This window comes from Trichechus manatus, unplaced genomic scaffold, assembly GCF_000243295.1.
Source record: "Trichechus manatus latirostris isolate Lorelei unplaced genomic scaffold, TriManLat1.0 scaffold00083, whole genome shotgun sequence".
Classification (NCBI taxonomy): domain Eukaryota; kingdom Metazoa; phylum Chordata; class Mammalia; order Sirenia; family Trichechidae; genus Trichechus; species Trichechus manatus.
Genome location: NW_004444019.1, coordinates 11158911 through 11183576, shown reverse-complemented (window position 1 = coordinate 11183576; position 24666 = coordinate 11158911). Strand labels below are relative to the sequence as shown.

At 37.7% G+C, this 24666-nt stretch overlaps 1 protein-coding gene and 1 pseudogene across 1 annotated transcript in view; one reads left to right on the top strand and one right to left on the bottom strand.

Annotated features, from left to right (window-relative positions):
- The window catches only part of KCNQ5 (potassium voltage-gated channel subfamily Q member 5), a 604670-nt gene that overhangs the window by 504839 nt on the left and 75165 nt on the right, over window positions 1-24666 (bottom strand). The gene's annotated exons all lie outside the window — the stretch shown is intronic.
- Window positions 5194-7334, top strand: LOC111821427 (elongation factor 1-alpha 1 pseudogene; annotated as a pseudogene).

Below are 24666 nucleotides of genomic sequence, written 5' to 3'. Positions count from 1 at the left end.
AAAATCTGTGTGGGAGTTCAGACTCCCGCTGGTTCAGGGCAAGATTACAATTTTCTCAACAATACTGTAAGTTCTAAGGGAGTAGAATCATGTTTTGCTCATCTTTTTATGTCCCACAGATTCTAACAAATAGTAGATGCTCATCAAATAGATACTGAATGAATAAATACCCCTCTCCTCTGACCACTGTAGCATCTCTTTTCTACTGATCATTTTACATCCATGTTTGAAGTATTTCTTAAGAGCTAGCTTTAGAATACAAAGCTAGAATACTTTTATAATTCAAAGCAAAAAGAGTGACTTATAAAATACAAGCACATACAAAATCAGGCCTAAAATGAGACTGCTACTGGGGAGTGAGGAGAATTTTTTTTTTTTTAGTTCCTCCTTGTCTGGCAACCCCAAATATATGAAAGAAAAAACATGTGAAAGACATTATGTTCGATGAAATAAGCCAATCACAAAAGGACAAATACTGTATGCATCTCACTTACATAAAAAGACAAGAAAAGTCAAATGCATAGAGAACAAAGTTTATTAGTGGTTACCAAGAGTAGGAGGGAGGGGGAGAGGGGGGTTTACAGTGATGGAAATATCACATTGATTAAGGGATGCACAGCCAATTATTGTAATTGTTGTCAATAAACTGTACACCTATAAAAAGTTGAATTGGAAAAAAAAGGTATATTTTTATAAATTATATATAATATATAAATTATATGTATAATTTATATATTTATAAATGATATATTTATAAATTATATATTGTGTGTGTGTGTGTGTGTATGTGAAAGGATTTCAAATAAGACCATAAGAAGGAGCAGAAGGAGGGAAGAGTCTCAAGCCCTGGCTTAGGTCCCGAATCTCCAAGTGAAAAGCAAGATAAAGAGAAGGCAGCTGCTGCTTAATGCCACCAACTGCTGATGGAAAACTGGCAAGCAGAGCTCACAGACCAGCAAAGGACTCTGCATACGTTTGTACCATAATTAACTATCCAAACTCTCTTAGGAATAAGTTCAAAGGAACTCTTTTATAAGATCATGGATAGCTAAAGTAATTTAGAAAAAGTAATGCTCACTGCCAGGGCCATCTCAGTTTCTTAGGAAAGCCACTTAAGCCAAACTTTCAGCAACACAGGGCAAGGAAGAGAGGGTTCTGCTCACCTCTTCCCCAAAGTCAATTTTTAAAAACATCCGAGTGCTCTATGCGTGTAGCGTTGTGAATGCTTTGAGGTGGTCATGGGGGGAGATTTACATTCAGCAATTGGCGATGTGATGTTTGATTGGCAGAAAGAGAGTCATGTGAGTTCATGTGAGGTCATGCTGGGGAGACTCCCAGGAGGGATTCCAGCTACTGTAGGTGATACTGTACTGTAAAACCTGAGTGAGTATTCTACTAAACAAATGGCTTTTAAAAATAAAGGAAGTTTTCAACATTTTGGCAATTCCTCAAAAAGTTAAACATAGAACTTCCATATGACCCAGAACTCCACCCCTAGGTATATGCCCTAAAGAACTGAAAACAAGGACTCAGATACTTGTACCCCAATGTTAGCTGCAGCATTATTCGCAATAGCCCAAAGGGGGAAACAATTCAAGTGTCCATCAACAGGTGAATGGATAAACAAAATGTGGTATACCCATGAAACGAAGTTCTGATCCATGCTACGACATGGATAAACCTTGAAAGCATCATGTTGAGTGAAATAACTCAGGCACAAAAGGATAAATACTGCATGACCCCACTTCTATGAAATACTTAGAATAGGCAAATGCATACAGACAAGTTTATTAGTGGTTTCCAGGGGTTGGGGGAGAGGGAAACGGGGAGTTATTACTTAAGAAGTACTAAGCTTTGGTTTAGAGGAATGAAAAACATTTGAAAATGGACAGGGGTGACAGTTGCACAACATGGTGAATGTAATTAATGTCACTGAAATGTACACTTAAAAATGGTTAAAATGGCAAATTTTTTGTTCTACACATTTTACCACAATAAAAAATAATAAAGGAAGTTTTCAAATACCTCTTTAGCACTAGGAATATTTTCATGCTATTGTGGAAACTCATTCATGAGTACATAAATGAAGTATTCACTCATTTTTTATCCCTGTAGCTTAGAAGGATGGTTAAAAAAAAAAAAAAAAAAGGCTAGAGGCAACTTCTGAAGAAGGATTCTAAATTAATGACTTTGCTGATGCTGTGCCTATTACCCTTTAAATACATGGTTAATGCTAAGTTAAAGGGCCTCAAAGCCTTTAGCCTTCATTAAAGATTGTACCAAAAATAATCATTCCTGTTCTGACCATTCACATGCATTATTTTCTAAGGCATATGTCATCCAAGAGCGGCCTCCTGAAATGTGTTACTTGGTAACTCCTGGGAAACCTAGGGAGGTCAAACATTCTTACGTTGGCCACGTACAGCATCAGTGAAAGTACACAACGTGTTAGCATCAAAATTGTTTAGATTTGCTCAACCTGGATAACTGGCACTCCCTGCTCTGATACAGTTTCTAAATCTCATCAAATTATGCCTGTGAGACTCCACTACACTGGGATCATTATCCATGTTTTGTCAATAACCAGAAAGAGTGCTCATAAATCAAGGCCAACATCTTCAGGAATCATTATCATTCTCCTGGACTAAAATACAAGCTTCGTTTTGTTTATAGCTATTTTCCAAATCCTTAGAACCCTTGGGCATGTAGTACGTGTTTAATAAACATTTTGTTGATCGAATACATAAATGAATTTAAATTAAATTGTCACTTTATGAATAAGTATCCCTGTAATCTGGTCTCTAAAGATTTATTAAAACACAACTTTCTCTCTTGTCTCACCAAAGTTGAACACTTCTCTCAAATGTCACGAAACCTGAACATGACAAGGTGAGTGTCTGACATCTGACACCCACTCAACAGACAGTACCTACTGTATAATGGAGTCCTGGTGGTGTAGTGGTTAAGAATTCAGCTACTAACCAAAAGGTCAGCAGTTCGAATCCATTAGTAGCTCCTTGGAAACCCTATGGGGAAGTTCTACTCTGTCCTATAGGGTCGCTATGAGTCTGAATCAACTCAATGGCAACAGGTTATTATGGCCATAGGAGCCCTGGTAGCTCAATGGTTATGTGCTCAGCAGCTAACTGAAAGGTCAGTGGTTTAAGCCTACCCAAAGGCTCCACAAGAGAAAGACCTGGCCATCTGCTCCCTGTAAAGATTACAGCCAAGAAAATACTATGGGGAAGTTCTACTCTGTCATCTGGGGTCACTATGAGTTAGAAACGACTAAACTGGACATAACAACAACATCATGGCCATACACAGTGAACCAAACAGACCTGCTCTTATCCATGTCATAAAAAATGTGAAAATAGATTTAATCTTGTGGCTGTAGGCCCAGCCTTTACAAAACGTGTTTTCCAGGATTAATGTGTAAAAAGTAAAGCGTCTGTTGAGATTAACAATTACAGACCATGGAGAAGTCTCTAACATAGAGATTCACCCACTGCTTTTAGTATTGCAAAAGCCAGATGAATATTCAACCAAAAATCATCTTAAAACAAAGCCAGTATTTTTTCAAATGACTTCTTGCTAGTTTTCATGCTATTATGGTAGTTCATTCATAAGTAAATAAATGAATAAAAACATACGACTGCACATGCCATAATTTACACATCCAAATAAAATATTAGAGCTACATCTTATTTTTAACTCAAATGACATTACCTACCTTGATTATTTATATCATTTATTATATATTATTTATCAAGGGACTCCAAATGATTTTCACAGCTCCCTGAAGTCAAATCCACCCTTTGAGTTTATTTATAAGAATGGAACACAGGTTCTTAAGGTAGTTAAAAGTAATTAGAAATATTTAACTGGCTATTCATTGATTTCTGTTATAAAGTAAATGTTACCATTGAAATTTCTTTTTTCCCAAAGAAATTCCATGTAATGACATTGCTACAAACCCTTTCAAGTTATGTATTTAGAAATGAAATATAATTTTTAATAATAGATCTAAAAATAATCCACAGAGACAATGTATTAAAATATAAAATATAATGGAAACTATGTCCCCTAAAGGGTCTACAGGAAAGAAAATTTGACCTGTGCTTGATTTGATCTGTTCTTCACATTCAACTTAGGATCATTTTCCCACAGCCGATCCTTTATATTATTTCCTTTAAGCATTAGGTCTTTCTTCCAAATAGACATATGTGGTTTGTTAACTGATTGGTTTATGCCCAATCCCAAATATTAGGACTTCTTGATGTTTTAATATTCTTTACAAGTTCTTTAGAAATTGTTTCTTTTATTAGGTGATATTCATAAATTATTGCCATAAGTTAGTATAAAGATAGCAATTTGTAACTTTGGTGAAGGGTAAGACAGTACACAATACTGGTGAAGCCAGTACAACTTGTACAAGGCAAGGTCATGGAAGCTCCATAGACACATCCAAACTCCCTGAGCGACCGAATTACTGGGCTGAGGGCCGTGGGGACCATGGTCTTGGGGAACATGTAGCTCAACTGGCATAACATAGTTTATAAAGAAAATGTGCTACGTTCTACTTTGGTGAGTGGCATATGGGGTCTTAAAAGCCTATGAGCAGCCATCTAAGATACTCCACTGGTCTCACCCCTTTGGAAGCAAGGGAGAATAAAGAAAACTAAAGACACAAGGGAAAGATTAATCCAAAGGACTAATGGACCACACCTACCACAGCCTCCAACAGACTGAAGCCAGTACAGCTAGATAGTGCTTGGCTACCACCACTGACTGCCCTGAAGGGCATCACAATAGAGGGTCCTGGACGGAGCTGGAGAAAAATGTAGAAGAAAATTCTAACTCACAAAAAAAGATCAGACTTACTGATTTGACAGAGACTAGAGAAAACCTGAGAGTAAGGCCCTTGGACATCCTTTTAGCTCAGTAACGAAGTCACTCCTGAAGTTCACCCTTTAGCCAAAGATTAGATAGGCCCATAAAACAAAATGGGACTAAAGGGGCACACCAGCCCAGGGGCAGGGACTAGAAGGCAGGAGAGGACAGGAAATCTGGTAATAGGGAACCCAAGGTCAAGAAGGGAGAGTGTTGACATGTCGTGGAGTTGTTAACCAATGTCATAAAACAATGTGTACTGTTTAATGAGAAGCTAGTTTGTTCTGCAAATCTTCAAAGTACAATAAAAACAAACAAAAAAAGATGAATGAAAAAAAAAGATGGTAATTTATTTTCCTTAAATTAGTGTACATCTGTTATAAAAAGTCTTTGCACTAAATAAAAAGTCAAATAAGGATATGGAAAGTTTAAGAGAGCAAAAGTTTTAAGTGTGAAAATTAATATTTGTGAACAATTGAAACAAGCTTATCAGCTGTCTTTTAACCTATTGTAAATCTTATAAAAGGGTTCCAGATTTTTCACAACGGGTTTGCTGCCAGAACGCAGGTGTTGGTGAAAACAATTGCAGATCTAAGCCAAAATGGGAAAGGAAAAACCCATATCAACACTATAGTCACTGGACACATAGATTTGGGCAAGTCCACCACTACTGGTCACCTGATCTACAAATGTGGTGGGATCGACAAAAGAACCATAGAAAATTTTGAGAAGGATGCTGCTGATATGGGAAACGGCTCCTTCAAGTATGCCTGGGTCTTGGGTAAACTGGAAGCTGAACCTGAGTGTAGCATCATCATTGATATCTCCCTACACAAATTTGAGACCAGCAAGTACCATGTTACCATCGTTGATGCCACAGGACACAGAGAATTTATCAAAAACATGATTACAGGAACATCACAGGCTGACTGTGTTGTCCTGATTGTTGCTGCTGGTGCTGGTGAGTTTGACGCTGGTATCTCCAAGAATAGGCAGGCCCATGAGGATGCCCTTCTGGCTTACACAGTGGGTGTGAAACAACTAATTGTTGGTGTTAACAAAATGGATTCCACTGAGCCACCCTACAGCCAGAAGAGATATGAGGAAATCATGAAAGAAGTTAGCACCTACATTAAGAAAATCGGCTATAATCCTGATACAGTAGCATTTGTGCCAGTTTCTAGTTGGAATGGTGGCAACTTGCCTTGGTTCAAGGGATGAAAAGTCAACTGTATGATGGCAATGCCAGTGAAACCACGCTGCTTGAAGCTCTGGATTGCACCTTGCCACCAACTTGTCCAACTGACAAGCCCCTGTGTCTGCCTCTCCAGGATGTCTACAAAATTGGTGGTATTGGCACCAATTGGTGGTATTGGCACCTATGGGCAGAGTGGGGACTGATGTTCTCAAAACAGGCATGGTGGTCATCTTTGCTCCGGTAAACGTCACCACTTAAGTAAAGACTGTTGAAATGCACCATGAAGCTTTGAGCGAAGCTCTGCCTGGGGTCAATGTAGGCTTCAATGTCAAGAATGTCTCTGACAAAAATGTCTGTCATGGCAATGTGGCTTGTGACAGCAAAAATGACCCACCAATGGAAGCAGCTGGCTTCACTGCTCAGGTGATCATTCTGAACCATCTAGACCAAATCAGCTGTCTATGCACCTGCGCTGGATTGTCACAAAGCTCACATTGCTTGCAGGTTTGCTGAGCTCACAGAAAAGGTTGATCACCATTCTGGTAAGAAGCTAGAAGATGGCCCCAAATTCTTGAAGTCTGCTGATGCTGCCATCGTTTACATGGTTCCTGGTAAGCCCATGTGTGTTGAGAGCTTCTCTGACTATCCTCCTCTGGGTTGTTTTGCTGTTTACTATGAGACAGACAGTTGCTGTGGTGTCATCAAGGCAGTAGACAAAAAGGCTGCTCAGAAAGCTCAGAAGGCTAAATGAATGTTACCCATAACACCTGCCACCCCAGTCTTAATCAGTGGCGGAAGAACGGTCTCAGAACTCTTTGTCTCAATTGGCCATTTAAGTTTAATAGTAAAAGACTGGTTAATTATAACAATGCATCGTAAAACCTTCAGAAGGAAACGAATGTTTTGTGGACCACTTATTTCTTATTTTGTGTGGCAGTTTTAAGTTGTTAGTTTTTAAAACCAGTACTTTTTAAATGGGAACAACTTGACCAAAAATCTGTCACAGAATTTTGAAACCCATTAAAGCAAAGTTTAATGAGAAGAAAAAAAAAGTGTTCTATGTGAAGGTATCTGTTTTTCAGAACTTAAACATGAAATCCATTGCATATTTTGTCTCTTCTACACACAAATATCCATGGCATTTTCAATAGTCTCATACGCATGCAAAAGCTGGACAATGAATAAGGAAGACAGAAGAATTGATGCCTTTGAATTATGGTGTTGGCCAAGAATGTTGAACACACCATGAACTGCCAGAAGAAGGAACAAATCTGTCTTGGAAAAAGTGCAGCCAGAATGCTCTTTAAAAGCAAGGATGTTGAGACTTCGTCTCACGTACTTTGGATATGTTATCAGGGGGGACCAGTCCCTGAAGAAGGACATCATGCTTGGAAAAATACAGGGTCAGCGAAAAAGAGGAAGACCCTCAATGAGATGAACTGGCACATCGTTGTGGCTGCAACAATGGGCTCAAACTTAGCAACGATTGTGAGGATGGTGCAGGACCAGGCAGTGTTCTGTTCCGTTGTATACAGGGTTGCTATGAGTCAGAACCAACTCGACGGCACTTAACAAGAGCAACAACAGATATCATGTTTCTGGATGTGGATTCTAGTTTTATGAGACAAACATTCTCTTCTATTTACCACCCTCAGTAAACTGTGCAAGAGTTCTTATCTCCTTGAAATAGATGCTCAATTATGATGTCGAATGTATTTCTACAGTTTGACATATAACAATAAAAAAGTAATTATACCATAAACATCAATCATTAAATTTTGAATTTTGACATAACTTATGAAGGAAAATTATTTTTTTAGATGTAGTATTTCTCAACAAAAATGAAAAATGGAGAACTGTATTAGAATATTCAGATTTTTTGTAATAATTACCCCCTTAAAAACCAGGTCATTATTACAATATCATTAAAATATCATAGTATTTGATTATTATCTGAATATCATTAAAATATCATAGTGTAAAACTAAATATTTAAAGAATATTTTCTAAATGTCATCTTATCAATGATTTCCATTTTTTATTTAGATGTTATGTATAATTCAAAGAAAATTACATGTTATTAAATTGGTGGATAGCCTCTAGCCAGGAAGAGAGTCGATCTTCTTTATGCTTTAGGAAGGGACCAAGGAGGCTCACTATTACATGAAGGCAGAAGCTAACTTCAGCAAAGTTTAGAATTGGCTCCTTGTGCCCCTTCCTCTGTTTTCATCCTATGCTGCAGGATCTTGTCTGAATCTCTGTTCCAAGAAAGCTTTGCAATAATCAAAGTGCCAACAGTTATTGAGAATCTGCAGCATACAAGGCTCTGTAACTGCATCTGACAGCTAAAGATAGTAAGGCAAAAGCCATGGCCCTGAGGGATCTGGGACAGGTTGGGGGACTTGGTGGTGCACCTCTGTGAGCTCTCCCAGATATGTGGTCATTCTGTGTGCTACAAACACCCAGTGGGTTCTTCAGTGATTTCACTGGCAGGTACAGGGACTGGAGTTTATCCTGCAAACCCACACTGCAACAACCTGCCTGAAATTGGCCCCTTTAGGGATGAATCACACTCTTACCTCAGTCCAGTTAAAAAAATACTCACTAGTAAATAATTTGGTAAGCACTTCTTTGCAATAAGACATATTTAAGCATCAATTTTGGCCCCAATAGAAAGACCACTATTTAAGATAGGAACAAATGCTATGTTATTTAGCTAAATCATATAATTTAAAAAGTCTTTCCTACATTTAAAAAAATTCCATCTAATTTTCGGGGAAACACAATTAATCTGCTCACAGAGACTGTATTTTTCCTTTCTGTAGCATTCATTTTTGTTTGCCCATTTCCTTTATTATCTCCTAGTAGGAAACTGTTTCTAGCCTTAATTTGTTTGCTCTAAATATGATGGCAAAAATCCATCAAATCTATTTCCCAGCTTCTGTGATGCCCATGAATATGATCCTCAGGATATTAAGGAGAAATCAAGTTTTCTCTATTTTTGATTTCTCTTGACATTAGTAGCTGTCATTTAGACATGGATGGAAATTAGCTAGTATATTAAGGAGTTCTGACATATATCAGTTGATAATTAAGCTCTGAGGCTGATGGTAATTAGTGAAGGCACAGCAGAGCTATCAAACAATACCTGAGGCTACCACTACCCACATTTATGAAAAAATGTATCTTCATGCCCTTTTGTAACCCACACAATATTAGGCAAAGGTACACAAACAACTACTCCTGAGCTACATCAGAGAGAGAAGGGAAAACAAAGTACTTAATGATATTGCATAGGATGTGTTATGAATGCTCTTTTTTGGTTCAGTGGAGGATCTATTTCCATTTTGAACTCCAAGGAGGGTGTGGGCCTTCCTACCAAAGGGGTTAAAAAAAGTTCCTCCATTGCTACAGCTCAGAGACAAAGAATTTCAGAGAAAAAAGGACACAGTAGCCATTGCAGAATAGCAGTCATGGCTAAGCATTTTGGAGAACATATTGGAGGGCATCTAGGAACTCCTTAGAAATACAGCAGTTGATGAAAACTTGAAACCCCAAATAGGGAATTAGGCAAAGATGATGAAGACTTTGTAAGAAGAGGCATGAAGCAAAAAAAAAAAGGACTCATCAGAAGCATGTATCTCTAAGGTGCTCAGAATCTGATAAAAGAGACACGTACACAAGCCATCCTACTCAACAGCAGTAGGATATAAGTGCTCTTACAAAAGAATAAATGAATTCTGTCAAACGGTTTAAGCAGTATTGGTGGTGCAAAAAGAAGACCTGGTGGGACAGTGGTTAAGTGCTCACTGCTAACCAGTAGGCAGGCGGTTTGAACTCACCAGCTGCTCTGCAGGAGAAAGATGTGGCAGTCTGCTTCTGTAAAGATTAAAGCCTTAGAAACCATATGGGGTTGCACTGGGGCTGGTTTTTGGTGGTTTAGTGGTGCAATGGTTAAGCACTTGGTTGTTAAACCAAAGATTGGCAGTTCAAGCCCACCCAAAGGCTCCGTGGGAGAAATGACATGGTAATCTGCTCCCATAAAGATTACAGCCTAGAAAACCCTATGAGGCTCTTATATTCTGTCACATGTGGTTGCTATGAGTCAAAATCGACTTGATAGCACCTAACAACAAAAAACATCAAATGGTTAACATGCTGGGCTTCTAAGAGAACGTTTGGCAGTTTGAGTCCCGCCAGAGGCTCCTCAGAAGAAAAGCCGGGGGATATACTTCCTAAAAAATCAGCCACTAAAAATCCTACGGAGTACAGTTCTATTCTCACACACACGGGCTTGCCATGAGTTGGAATCAACTTGACAGCAACTAATACTTAAACTGGGCTTTGAAGAATGAAGAATGAATGGGATTTTAACATAAGCCTAAGTGGAACAGGGAATTCATTCCAATTAGGAGAATGAGAGGAGAGAAAGCACAACTGAGGACTGAAGAGCATACTGTGTCCGGTAACAAGGTGTTTGTGTTTAGGGGCTTGGGATGAAGCTAGACAGGCAAGAGAGTCAGCACAAAAAGGCCTGGAACAATCACATTAAATTTTATTCTTCTATAAATGAGAAGTCCTCGTCCATTTTTGAAAAGGGAAGTGACATGAGCATATCTAGTCTTTACTCCCACTCTAGGAGACAAGAAGTCTCTTGTAAGTTTGGACTACTCCTTGAGCCTAGAAAAGACTCAGAAAAGGCACTTAACTAACGTTTATCAACACATGAATAGCCTCATCAATTAGTTATTATTTTAACAGCTCTTAGCTGGCAATATGGACTGGACAAGAGACAGACAAGAGGCACCAAAACTTCATAGAAGGTTACTGCAACTGTCCAGAAAAGGGAAGTCAGGGGCCAGGTGTCATTCTATGAACCAGGGCAGGGGCCAGGTGGTTTGGAAGGTGAATGTGACTATAAAAGGCATTGTAGAAGCAGAATTAATAGAATCTGGTGATTGGTTGGATGTCTGAAGGAGGGGGGAGAGAGAAGTCTTTTAGCTCAGTTAAGCAGATAGATGGTGATGCTTCTCTCAAAGATAAGAAGGACCTGAGGAGGAGGAGGTGTGACGATTGTAGTGGGGTGCAAAAAAAAGAATTGTGTTTGGAATACCTTGAATTCAAAGTGCTTGTTAGACCTTCATGTAAAAACATCCAATGTGGGGTTGGATTTTAGGAGAAAAATAAGCTAGAGATGCTAGCAAGCCAGTCTTTGATTTCAAACGTGTGACTTGATATCAGGAACTGCATCTCATACTAAGTTCTAAACTCAACCAACATTTTTATATCTACCACCTCTACCTGATATTAGGCTTTAAGCATCTATTCATCAATTCATTCTTTAAATATTTACTGATATGTCAGGCATACTTTTAGATGCAGCAAACAGGAGAGACCAGATTCCCACTCTCACTTAGCTTACATTCCAAGGGAAAACTGACAAAAACCAAATAAAGTAATAAACATAACCCTCTCCTTATTTACCAACATAATTATGTTCCAAAGACCAGGTTGTTATGAAATCATGTTATGAAAAAATGGAGGATGACTACATCAGATCACAAAATGTAGGATGACTACATCACTACATAACTGACAAATTACATCATAACATAACTGCCAAGTTACATCATTACATAACTGCCAAGTTACATCATCACATAACTGCCAAGTTTCATTATTACATAACTGCCAAATTACATCACTACATAACTGCCAAACCACTGAGAATCATGGCCCAGCCAAGTTGACACATAACCTTAACCATGTAAAGCCAGCATTACTCTCACCTAACACCTTGGCATTCATTATTGCCAGACGTACATAGTTAATTCACAAAATAGTTGGATAGTAGATTTTTTACTACGGTTGTAAATGTGAACTGTCAGATAATGAGATAGTTGATAAGTAAGGAGAAGGTGTACAATAAAATTTCAAGTAGGATAAGTGTGTTGAAGAAATATAAAGCAGAGAAGAGGAGAAATATCCCTTAAACTATATATTTACCATCTACAGTTTAGATTTAAACCAAAGAGTAATTAATGACTTTTCTCTTTATTCTTTCTACTGAAGATAATAATATGTAAAAGTTGAATGGATTATCCATTTTAAGGAAGAGGTTATCCAGATGAGATAGGGAGGCAGGATTTTCTGCTGCATATTCATGATCTCTAGGTTGAGAGCTGTGACCCCCATTTAGTTCTAAGAAAATCATGCTCATAAGTGTGAGGCACAATCCCCAGAGTGACCCACAGCTATCCTGGAATGCAGAGAATCTGTATGACAATAACTAGGATTAAACAAATTATACAATAATCTTTACCAGAATACCATTTAAAGTTTTTTAAATTGGTCTTTTTTTTTTAAAGGTATACATACAGATGGCAAAATGAAATTATTCCTTACCGCTCATCCAAATCTTAATTATGACTCATCATGTGGTTATGCATGAAGTTAATAAAATCTTTGTTATGCAGAAGTACAGGGAAGTAAGATTGAAATAAAAGGAGGGGAGGGAGGAGGTAGTAAGGCAAAAAGTGGTTGAGAGCTTTCATCCAGAGAGGAGACTCCAAGTGAACTTTGTCAAGAGCATCTATTGGTGTTCTATTACTTGAATACATTTTTGTTTCCAACTGTCATTATGATCTCAACATATCATGATCTTTGATACAACGTACGATAATGTAAATATATATATATATGTCCATACTGGGAATGTGCTAGAGATATGTTTCCAAAGGTGGTTCCAAGAGGCTATTATCTGAAGTAAATCTTACACATAAGAAATCAAATCTTCCTTAAATTCAAAGATTGACAACAGTGACAAATATAAGTATTTTAAAGCTCGTTTAGCTGTCAGGATTCAGAAGTGTTCATTCTCATGCCAGACTTGCTGCTGCATGCCACTCATTCCAGAGGATGGACTTTCCTTCCTTCTTGAAACTCACTATAGCTCTGGTTTCCAGAACATCAGACTATACTGATTTTGTTCCTCTCTCGGATTATTCCTTTACTGGTTTTTCTGTAAGCTCATTCTCTTTAACAAAGCCTATACATGTTGGTATTCTTCAAGATTTCATTCTAGACCTGTTCTTTTTTCATGTTAAACTCTTTCCCTAAGTAACCTAATCATTCATTCAACACTTATTTATTGTGTACCTATTATATGTCGGCACCATCCCATGCACTTGAGATACATCAGTGAACAAAACAGACAAAATCCATGTCCACAGGGAATTTACATTGTAACAGGTTTCACTTTCTCTCTATATGCTAATCCTTTGCCGTTGAGTTGATGCTGACTTATAGTGACCCTATGGGACAGAGCAGAACCATCCCATAGGGTTTCCAAAGAGCGGCTGGTGGATTCGAACTGCCGACCTTTTGGTTAGCAGCCTGAGCTGTTAACCACTATGCCACCAGGACTCCATATATTTATTTATATGTCATTAGCAAACACACACACACACACACACAAATATCTATATATGCTAATGACCCCCAAATTTATACCTCTAGTCTCTATCTCTTCTCCGAGCTCCAGATTCCTCCACCTACTGATTTTCCAGTTGGATCTTTCAGAGTATCTCAAATTCAACATGTCCAAACTTGATCTGGTCAGGTTTGGGGGTAAAATCATGAGTTCAGCATTCCCTACATCAAGAATGGCACCAGCTTCCTTCCATGTGAAAGCTCAAAAACACATAAGTAATCTTTGTTATTCCCTCTCCTTCCTCCCCCATTTCCGACTCAACCCCAAGTCCTGTCAACTTTATCCCTAAGTATCAACCATTTCTCCCCATCTCCACTGCCACCACCCCATTCCAGGCTATCTCATCTCTTCTTGGACCTTTGGAGCAGGTCTCTCTGCACCCACCGTTTCCGTACTCCAATTCTCCACAGCCAGAGTGATGTTTTAAAAATGCACATATTTTTGTGTCAGCTCGTTGAAGATAAAGACTGAAATCCTCCACAGAGCCTACCAGACCTTGCATGATTGGTTTCCCCTTTACTTCTTTCATCTCTCCATGGACCACTCTCATCCTTGCTGAGTTTCAGCCAATGGCTTTCTTTCAGATTCTCAAACACGCCATGTGCTTTCCAAATGTAGAGACTTCGTACAAGATATTCCCTTCTACTTCTCTTCAAGTGGTTAACTCCTATTCACTCTTTAGTTGTCAGCCCAATGGTTGCCTCCTTAGGGAAGCCTTCCCTGACTCCCCAGATTAGGTTTACGCCCCCAGTTACCTGTTCTTTTAACACCTTGTACTCATTACAAAGCACTTTTCACAGTTTATAATGACCAAAACTGTTTGCCATGCACAAGATGTGCCCCTTCTTATCTCTCTGACTTCATCTAGCACTCTCCCCCTCACTCACTCCGCTCTCCCTGCTCAACCTCTAATATTGCTACCTGTAATCTTTTTCTCATGGCTCCCTCCCTCCATTCAGGGTTCTGTTCAAATATTATCCCCTTGGAGAGGTCTACCCTGACCATAGAACATATTCTGACATACTTCCCCAACCCCTAAACTTTCTAGGCCCTCACATAGCTTGCTTTTCTCCCCCATAGGACCACTTGCCATGATAATTCCTATTCATTTATCTTTTTTTACAGTCTTATTTGCCCAGGAAATCCTGGTGGCATAGTTGTTAAGAGCTATGGCTGCTAACCAAAAGGCCGGCAGTTCAAATCCACCAGCTGCTCCTTGGAAACTCTATGGGGCAGCTCTACTCTGTCCTATAGGGTTGCTATGAGTCGGAATCGACTCGACAGCAGTGGGTTTTTTTTTTTGCCCATCAGAATGTAAACTTCATGGGTTCAGGCACAGTATCCCCAAGCCTAGAACGAGTTTGGAACACAGGAGGCATTCAGTACATAGGTTGTGAATAATTAAATGAATCTGCTTATTTGTATGGCTATTTGATTCATATCTGTTTGCCCCACTAGACCATAATCTCTACAGTGCAAGAAGAATATCTGTTATACTCACCACTGACTTGGCACTTAAGGCCTAGTAGCTGGCACATGGTATGTTCTTAATAAATATTTGCTGAATGAATGAATGAAAAAAAAAAATAAAAGCAAAAGTAGTGAAAGTTTATAGAAAACATCTTGAACCTATTTGCAGAACATGAAGAGAAGTCGTAGCATTTCTAGCTATTTCACAATTCATTTTGATTTTGCCGGGGTGCGCCCTCAGTTTAAGCAGGTCTTTTCTGGGCCAAATCTCTGTTAGGGGCCATAAAACTGCCATCAATGTGCTATGAAAATTACAGGAGAATGAGAAAAACAGTATTTGTATTTCTAGAAATATTTCCTTTCCAAGGACCAAAAGTAATCCCAGATTATTATTCATCTGGATGGTCTTTTTAGTTCACCAGTGAATGGGATTCCAGGACCAAATTATTTAGATGTTTTGTATGGTTTGAAATAAATGTCTTAAAAACAAGGCAATAAAAGCACACATTTAGAATCACTCCTACTCCAAACCAAGTACTTTTAAGAAAGTGGATACGTTCTCTATGCCTGTTTTATTTTTAGAGAATCTTAAAATGAAGGAAAACTGATCAATATTATATTTAGACAATTTCTTATTTTGGAATCTGTCAAAATGGGTGTATGTTAATAAAAACTACATATCTAACATTTTTGAGTTCTTAGAGTATTGTGTTCTTTCTCCTCCAAAACATCCTGATAGGAACCTGTTTACTAGCTGAAAAGGGCATGAGCCAAAAGAAGAACCACACCTACTGCCATTTTATTTTGTCTTTCCACCTAGAAGAAAGTTTTTGTTGTTTTTTTTTTAATTTGTTTATTATGCTCAAATGTAACTAGTTTTTTCTTTGGAAAAGGGTAAATTTCCAAGTAATTTCATGTCTTTAAAAAGAGCAAAAATAATTATTCCTTTTTCACTTCAAAAATTTTTCCAAAACTTTCTTTCAACTCTGACTTCTTTCAATTTCACAACTTAATACATATAAAATATGTCTTAATATGAGAAACTATTTGAAAAAATCAAATTCACAAATTCTTTGCCACTTAGCTATAACTAAATTTTAAATCTCAAGAAATACATTAAAAAAAAACTTATTACAGGAGGTAATAGCAATAAGAAAGGGTAAAGACTGCTGAATACATGGATCAAAGTAAATTTAGGAAGAGTAAAGATAGCTGCTATTAAAGGGTTAAATGGAGTTCCTATTGTATTTTTATAAATACAGTGCAGAATCAGTTTATCTTTGATTTTATTGTTTGGTAGCCATGTAAGGGCTTAAAGAACTAAGTTTTCAAATCACCTCTGGGTATCTCTAGAGAATTTCTTTGATCCTCCATAAAAAGTGAGAAGAAAGGGGAATTGCAGATATGTGTGTTCCATAGCTGAATCTCTAGAAGTGCTTTTTTTTTTTTTTAAGAGGAACTATAAGATTCTCAATTGCTTAGAGTTAAATGTAACATCTATTTAAGCTGTTTTATTGACTATACAAAGGCATTCAACTGTTTGGATCACAACAAATTATGGATAACATTGCGAAGAATGGGAATTCCAGAACATTCAATTGTGCTCATGAGAAACCTGTACATCGATCAAGAGGCAATCATTCAAACAGACCAAGGGGACACTGCGTGGTTTAAAGTCAAGAAAGGTGTGCGTCAGGGTTGTATCCTTTCACCATACTCATTCAGTCTGTATGCTGAGCAAATAATCCAAGAAGCTGGACTATATGAGGAAGAATGTGGCATCAGGATAGGAGGAAGACTCCTTAACAACCTGCATTATGCAGATGACGCAACCTTGCTTGCTGAAAGTGAAGAGGACTTGAAGCAGTTACTGATGAAGATCAAAGACCACAGCCTTCAGTACAGATTATACCTCAACAAAATAAAACAAAAATCCTCACAACTGGACCAATAAGCAACATCATGATAAATGGAGAAAAGATTGAAGTTGTCAAGGATTTTCATTTTACTTGGATCCACATCAATACAGAAGCAGCAGTCAAGAAATCAAAAGATACGTTGTACTGGGCAAATCTGCTGCAAAAGACCTCTTTAAAGTGTAGAAAAGTGAAGATGTCGCCTCGAAGACTAAGATGCGCCTGACCCAAGCCATGGTGTTTTCACTTGCCTCATAAACATGCGAAAGCTGGACAATGAATAAGGAAGACCAAAGAAGAATTGACGTCTTCAGACTGTGGTGTTGGCAAAGAATACTGAATATACTATGGACTGTCAAAACAATGAACAAATCTGTCTCGGAAGAAGTACAACCAGAATGCTCCTTGGAAGCAAGAATGGGAGACTATGTCTCACATACGTTGGTCATGTTATCAGGATGGATCAGTCCCTGGAGAAGGACATCATGCTTGGTAAAGTACAGGGTCAGTGAAAAAGAGGAAGACCCTCAATGAGATGGACTGACACAGTGGCTGCAACAACGGGCTCAGGCATAACAATGATTGTGAGGATGGTGTAGGACTAGGCAGTGTTTTGTTCTGTTGTACACAGGGTCTCTATGAGTTGGAACCAATTCGACAGCACTTAACAACATCTAAAAAAGAGTTTCTCAACTTGGCACTGTTGACATTATGGGGGTTGGATAATTGTTGTGGGTGCTGTGCTACACTTTGTAGAATGTTTAATAGGATCCTGACTTCCACTCACCAGCTGCCAGTAATACCTCCTCCCTGGATGTGATAACGACAATATTTCCGGACATTGTCAAATATTCCTGAAGGGGCAAAATCGTCCTGATTGAGAACCACTGATTTTAAGGTTTCATAATAATCTTGTAACCCACTCAATAAACGAGTATTTTCTTAGTGCCAGCTCTGTCCCTTTGTATTGTAAGTGGTGATCAAGAGAAAAATAAGATACACTCCTTGCCTTAAAAAGCTGAGATCATATTACAGAGATGGTATCATTAGAGCACAGCACAAGACACATGCCACTGAGTCCTAGATATCCTGGCTTGCTAATAAATATTTTGGTGAGTTAGAGGAGCCCTGGTAGTGCAGTGGTTAACAGCTCAGCTGCTAACCAAAAGGTCGGCAGTTCGAATCCACCAGCTGCTCCTTGGAAACCCTATGGGGCAGTTTTACTCTGTTCTATAGGGTTGCTATGAGTTGGAATCAGCTTGACAGCAATGGGTTTGGTGAGTTACAAAGCAACCAGAGTAGTGGAGATCCCTAGGAGAACTTCATAAAAAGGACTTGGAATTGGTTCTGCTGGCTGGATGGGATTATGAAAGGCAAAATGAGGAGAAAAGTACCTTTTTTGTGGCATGGAGAACATATATGCAAAGGTCCAAAGGGCTAAGAGTGCGAGAGAAACCAAAGAAATAAAGGATGAAGAGAATGCTTTAGGGGCTTACTTGGGAAATATGACAGGATGTCAATGGGCAGCAAATAAAAGTATGGCTAAGCAGGAGGTGGGTTTCTTAAACTTTAGCTGGAACTTCAAGAGGAGGCGTGACTTTTTGCTAAAGTGGTCTGACGTCCTGGATCAGCAGGTTTGAAGGCTGATAATGTGAGTGAGCCCCGGTGGGGACTGCAGCATTAGGACTTGTGAGAGAGAAATGGAGGAAATGAGAAGCTCTAAATTTTAAACAGGGAAGAACTACAGTTTTGGAGCTGAACTTGGGTCAAGGGCTAAGAGAAGTTCAGACTTTTGCCTGTGCTAGATGACTGGGTAAATGTCTGAATGTCAGCTTGTCCCAGAGCACTTGTCCGCCTGCTGTGGATTGTTAACGCAAAAAAAAAAAACTTTTTGATTCAGATTTTATTACGAAGTTCTGTGGCTGCCAAATGATTAAACATGTACATATAAAAATTACAATTGGTATCTAGTTTCTATTCTGTTCTAAATTAACTATCATCAGGTTAAAGTATAATTTAAATTCCAGGAGATTCAGGGATCACAGAATAAATTGAACATTCTTAAGTATTTTATCTTAGTATAATTTATCTCAAAGGCTATTTTTGGATGGTTTTCAATAATATTCATTTCACTTAACAAATATAAATTTAATTCATTTCCTACTGAATCTGTATGAAAGCATAATAATATCATTTTTTAAAACTTCTGAAAAACACACACACATGCAAAAAACAAACCAAAAACTGGCTACTGCCTACAGGGAGCCCTGCTGGCCAAGTGGTTAAGAGCTTAGGCTGCCAACCAAAAGGTGAACAGTTCGAATCCACCAGCCGCTCTCTGGAAACACTACAGGGCAGTTCTACTCTGTCCTCTAGGGTTGCTAGGAGTCAGAATTGACTCAACAGCACACAACAACAATGCCTACAAGTGAGACAACAGTGACAACAGTGATCACATCCAGAACACCTCTAATATGAAGAAAAATTGACACTGATTTATGTTAACTTAATGAGGGACTTCTGCCTTGATAGTTAAGAGTATTTATCAACACTGGCTCTCTAGTGGGATAGGCAACATTTATGAAATTCAACATTTCACATTTAGTAGTGGAAATGGTCAACATTTTGAAAAAGCAGGTGGCTTTGTGCATATAGATGCAAATCCAAAAACCATTTACAAAGTAGCTAATTGCCATTTCCAACTGGAAACCGACTGATACACATGTCTAAACAGGTGCACACACATGGAACACACCCACAGCTTGTATGACCATGTTAGCCAGGCATCTCCCTGATATATAAACCAAGAAACAATTAAGTAACAAAATTTTCTTGAAAGTGTCTTAGGTATAACACAGATACAATGATCATATTGGTGTGGGTGTCTTCATGTTTATGAATATGAATGAGCATAGAAAATTATTACCTGTGGTTGTAAGTATTGTTCATTTGACAAGAAGGGAACAGACAAAAATGACACTTTATAATCTCTAATGGTGTGGATTACTGTAGGAAAACTATTCTGTACTTTTCTTTTTATGAATATTAAAAAAAGGTGCAGTATTCACATTCTCCTTTATGGTATTCTGCCTTGGTTTTAATTTAGATACTTAGGAAGTCCTCTTGATGCTTTCAAGGCCACTATAAAACCATGTTAGTATACCACATTAGGAAATGACCTAAATAAAGAACCTATTGCTTAAAGGAAGGAGCCCTGGTTGTGCAGTGGATAAGCGCTCAGCTGAGAACTGAAAGGTCAGTGGTTCCAACCCATCAGTTGCTCCACAGGAGAAAGATGTGGCAGTTTGCTTCCATAAAGATTTCAAGCCTTGGAAATCCCATGGGGCAGTTCTACTCCGTCCTATTGGATCACTATGAGTTGGAATTGACTCAACAGCAATGGGTGTGTGTCTGGTTTACTGTTTAAAGGAGTTGATGTGCTGTCACACTTAATCTAATATCAAGAAGTGATTAGGGCAATGAAAAGAATATGAAACCAATGGCAATGGACTGTTACTCATAAAACTGATTAAAAACATGAATGCTGCATATGTACTCAGAATTTTACAATTACAGTGATATGTGTTTATAGAGATATAATATGAATTTATATAAATATAGCATATATTATAAATAATTTAGAACACACTACAAAGCCATGGGCAGAGTAAGGTCATTGTTTGTGTGCTTCCACTATATCCCATACACACATCCACAAAGCATATGTTGTTTCTACTGCACTCATTTGGTTACAGATCTATTTACTCCCACTGGACTGTAAATCTCTGAGGGCTAAGAGTGTATTATTCATCTCTACATCCTAAATGTTCACCACAGTGCCTGTCACAGGGGAAGCACCAGTAAATGTCTAAGGAATAAAGACATCTTTTTTTTATTTTTACCTTAGAACAGATATCTGCTACATTTCTGTTGTTAATGGATACTTCATAAAATATTTAATTTATCAGAATCTCCTTACCTACACACAAAACATTTTTTTAAATTGTGCTTTAGGTGAAAGTTTATAGTTCAAGTTAATGTCTCATTCAAAAATTTATACACGTATTGTTTTGTGACATTGGATGCAATCCCCACAATGTGACAGCACGCTCCTGCTTTCCACCCTGGGTTCCCTGTGTCCACTCATCCAGTTCCTGTCCCTTCCTGCCTTGTCATGCTGCGTTTGGCCAGGAGTCTTCCATTTGGTCTCATATATTTGACTGAACTAAGAAGCACATTCCTTACATGTATTATTAGGCCTGTCTAATCTTTGTCTGAAAAGTGGGCTTTAGGAATGGTTTCAGTTCTGGGTTAACAGAGCATACGGGGCCATAGTTTCAAGGGTTCCTCCAGTCTCTGTCAGACCGTTAAGTCTGTTCTTTTTACATGAATTTGAATTCTGTTCTACATTTTTCTCCTGTTCTGTCCAGGACTCTGTTGTGTTCCCTGTCAGGGCAGTCATTGGTGGTAGCCGGGCACCATCTAGTTCTTCTGGTCTCAGGCCGGTGGAGTCTCTGGTTCATTTGGTCCTTTAGTACTTTTTTTATTTTCCTTGTGTCTTTGGTTTTTCTCATCCTTCTTTGCTCTGGGTGGGATAAGACCAATAGATGTAACTTAGACAGCTGCTCGCAAGCCTTTAAGACCCTATAAAATACTCTTTATCCACTGTGTAGACTCAGAATATCTAGTGCTTCTACTTTAATAAAAGGAGAGACAAAAATAGCCAGATTAACAGTGGCCAATAAAGTGCTTCTTTTTGAACCACTCAATAATTCATTATAAAAGAAAAAATACACCTACGTTTTGAGTAGCATTTTAATCAAATTTAATTTTTATGGTTTTTAATATTTCTGACTTTCTGCTGCCTCATTTAACCAAAATTCCAAAGTAAATTAACCAAGCTCTTCACGAACATTTTTCAAATACTTACTGTAAAATCAATTCATGCAAGTGTAATACCTCATTTTAACAGTATACCATTGTTTCTTTTGTTTAACTTTTCACACAAAAAACTCATATTTCTTGGTAAAACAGCAGAATCAAAAAGGATAAAACTTTTTTATCTTATACTAGACTTCTTATTTTGATCATTTATTTCAAGAAATGTGAGTCTGTCAACATTGTAACAATATAACAAATTATCTCCCAGATTAAAGTAATTAAGGAATAAAATCTGACAGCTCTTTTTATGTTAAAAATCAGGACAGATAACTGCTTTGAAATTTTTTCACCTATCTTATTTTCTAAAGGGGCCACAAAATCTTACTGGAGGAGAAATTAAGTTATTGGTTGTGTTTTATCTAAAAACTACTTTGACAGTAAAACCTCTAGGCATATTTTTAAGAAGTTACACAATTAAAGACACTTCAGCATTTCAACCCAGATCTACTTAAACTTCCCTACTCTTAAGAAAGCATGAAGACTCTACAGGGAAGCAACAAGTATTTCTTCTACCCTACAGAGGCAATTCTACCATTTGTATCTCGGCAAAGGATGTCTGTCCTATTCAAACCCCGAGATAAAAAGTAAATGCTCTCACTATAAAGACATATTCTAGGTCATCTTCTGTTGTTTAAACTTACTGATGATTGATAGACATGTAGTGAATTCTAATTATCCAGAATATCTGATCTCACAACTTCCATCTAAACCCAACAGAATAAGCAGTTATTTAGGACACCCAGGGTTCAAGGGTCAAGAATGCCATCCCTCATTCTATGGTTAAAGGGATTGATGTGGATGGGATTTGGGTTCGAAATCAGAGAGAAGCACATGAAGTGGAAAAATAGATTGAGCAAATGCAGAGCAGCAGAAAAGAACAGAAATTGTTGGAGAAACGCTGACTAATTCAGTTTATTTGGAGTAAAGACACCATGAAAGAATCAAGTCAGAAATAACTTGAAAATTGGGTTAAGGTATTGTGTAAGCAGTGGAACGCCTCTCTCTGTTTCAGAACTGAGGGAGGATATAATAAAATCTACAATTGTAACATCTTCTCTGTAAATAACTTCTATATTTAATGTAATAGCATTCTAATTATCTTTTAAATGCAATAAACTTAATGGAGTAGAGAAGAAAAAGGAACACAGAATATTCTACATAGTATCACTGAATCAACAGATTGGCAGTAGGAGAGAATGGGAAGCCAGAGACAGACAGAGGTCAAATAATAGAATTCTGTGTTTAAAAAAGCTTCTAGTTACAGAAATGATCATTTTAAGCAAAGAGGAAACTTTAAATTTTATATAACTTGAAATAACTTTCACCATTTACAACAACTATTTTTGAGAAAAACTAAGGTTATCTTTTTAAAAAGCAAGAACAAGGCATATGGGAAGTTTAAACTCATATTTATGTCCCCTTCTTATTAGGAAACCAAAAAAACCAAACCAATTGCTGTCAAGTCGATTCCGACTCATAGTGACCCTACAGGACAGAGTAGAACTGCCCCACAGGGTTTCCAAGCGGTGGCTGGTGGATTCAAATCGCCAACATTTTGGTTAGCAGCCAAGCTCTTAACCACTGTGCCACCAGGGCTCCGAGCCCCTCAAATCATAAAATTGCTCCTGGCATATATCATTCTATATATGATTTTAATTTTTGCAAAATCTAAATACATCATACTAAGCAAAGTCATTATTGTACTGAGCACTTCTTTCATGCACGTACTAATCTTTTCCATGATGAGAAACATGGAAGGCTTTATCCTTTCACGGTTCTTATTGGGTAATCTCTGAGAAATTAGAAACAGGGCAATTTATAGAGATATAAAGAGAACATTCATGTTGTGAACATATTATTTAAAGACTTAAATAATGAATTTCCAAATATTTTGGTTTGGTCTTTGTGGGCTTTAGAAAACAAGCTTTTTAAATAAATTTGACATGATCTGATTATCATCTCATAAATATAGGAGGAAATACACATATATGTAATATAAAATATATAAATACAGGGTGGAATATTTTTTCTAAAGATTTATAATTGTATACATAAAATAAAGAAAATAGGAAATGATTCCCCCAAAACTCAATTATGAAAAGAAAAGCATACTTTATGTTATGAACAGTTATCAGCATTCAAAGAGAACTAAACTAACTTTTATTTTCATAGAGAAGTATAGTGTGGCCCTATTTTTTAAGGCCCACAAAAATGTGGCACAAAATATTGGTATTTCAAGGTAGTCCAAGCAAATCACTGATTAAACTTTCCCTTTTTAAAATCTTACTTTAAGAGAAAATCTCTTAGAACGAATAGTTTTACAAGTTCCACAGGAACAACAAATGTATCAAATGTCCTCATCCTGGGTAAGTGCTTCTTTCCCAGTGTCCTGTACATTCTTGCAATTTAGTTGAAAATCAAAGCACACATTGCAGACATAATTAGATAAATGGAAAGATGCTTTAAAAAAAATCAGATCTAGATGAAGGAATATGTAAAAATGCTGACATACAGCTAAACCCCCCGAACTTCTTAGTTTATGGACTGCACTGGCTTCTTTGCAAGATTTTAAGTCTGTGTACTTCAGTTCTAGCCAAATAAAATATTTTTTAAGAGATGGTTTAAATAGATATTTTCAGCCCTTCTGGTGTCATTGGATTTTATGCCATCATTCCTATCCCCCAAAAGTTCACAATCTACTGGAGGAAGCAGATGCTTAACAAATATTACAAAACTACATGTTAGTACACTAATTC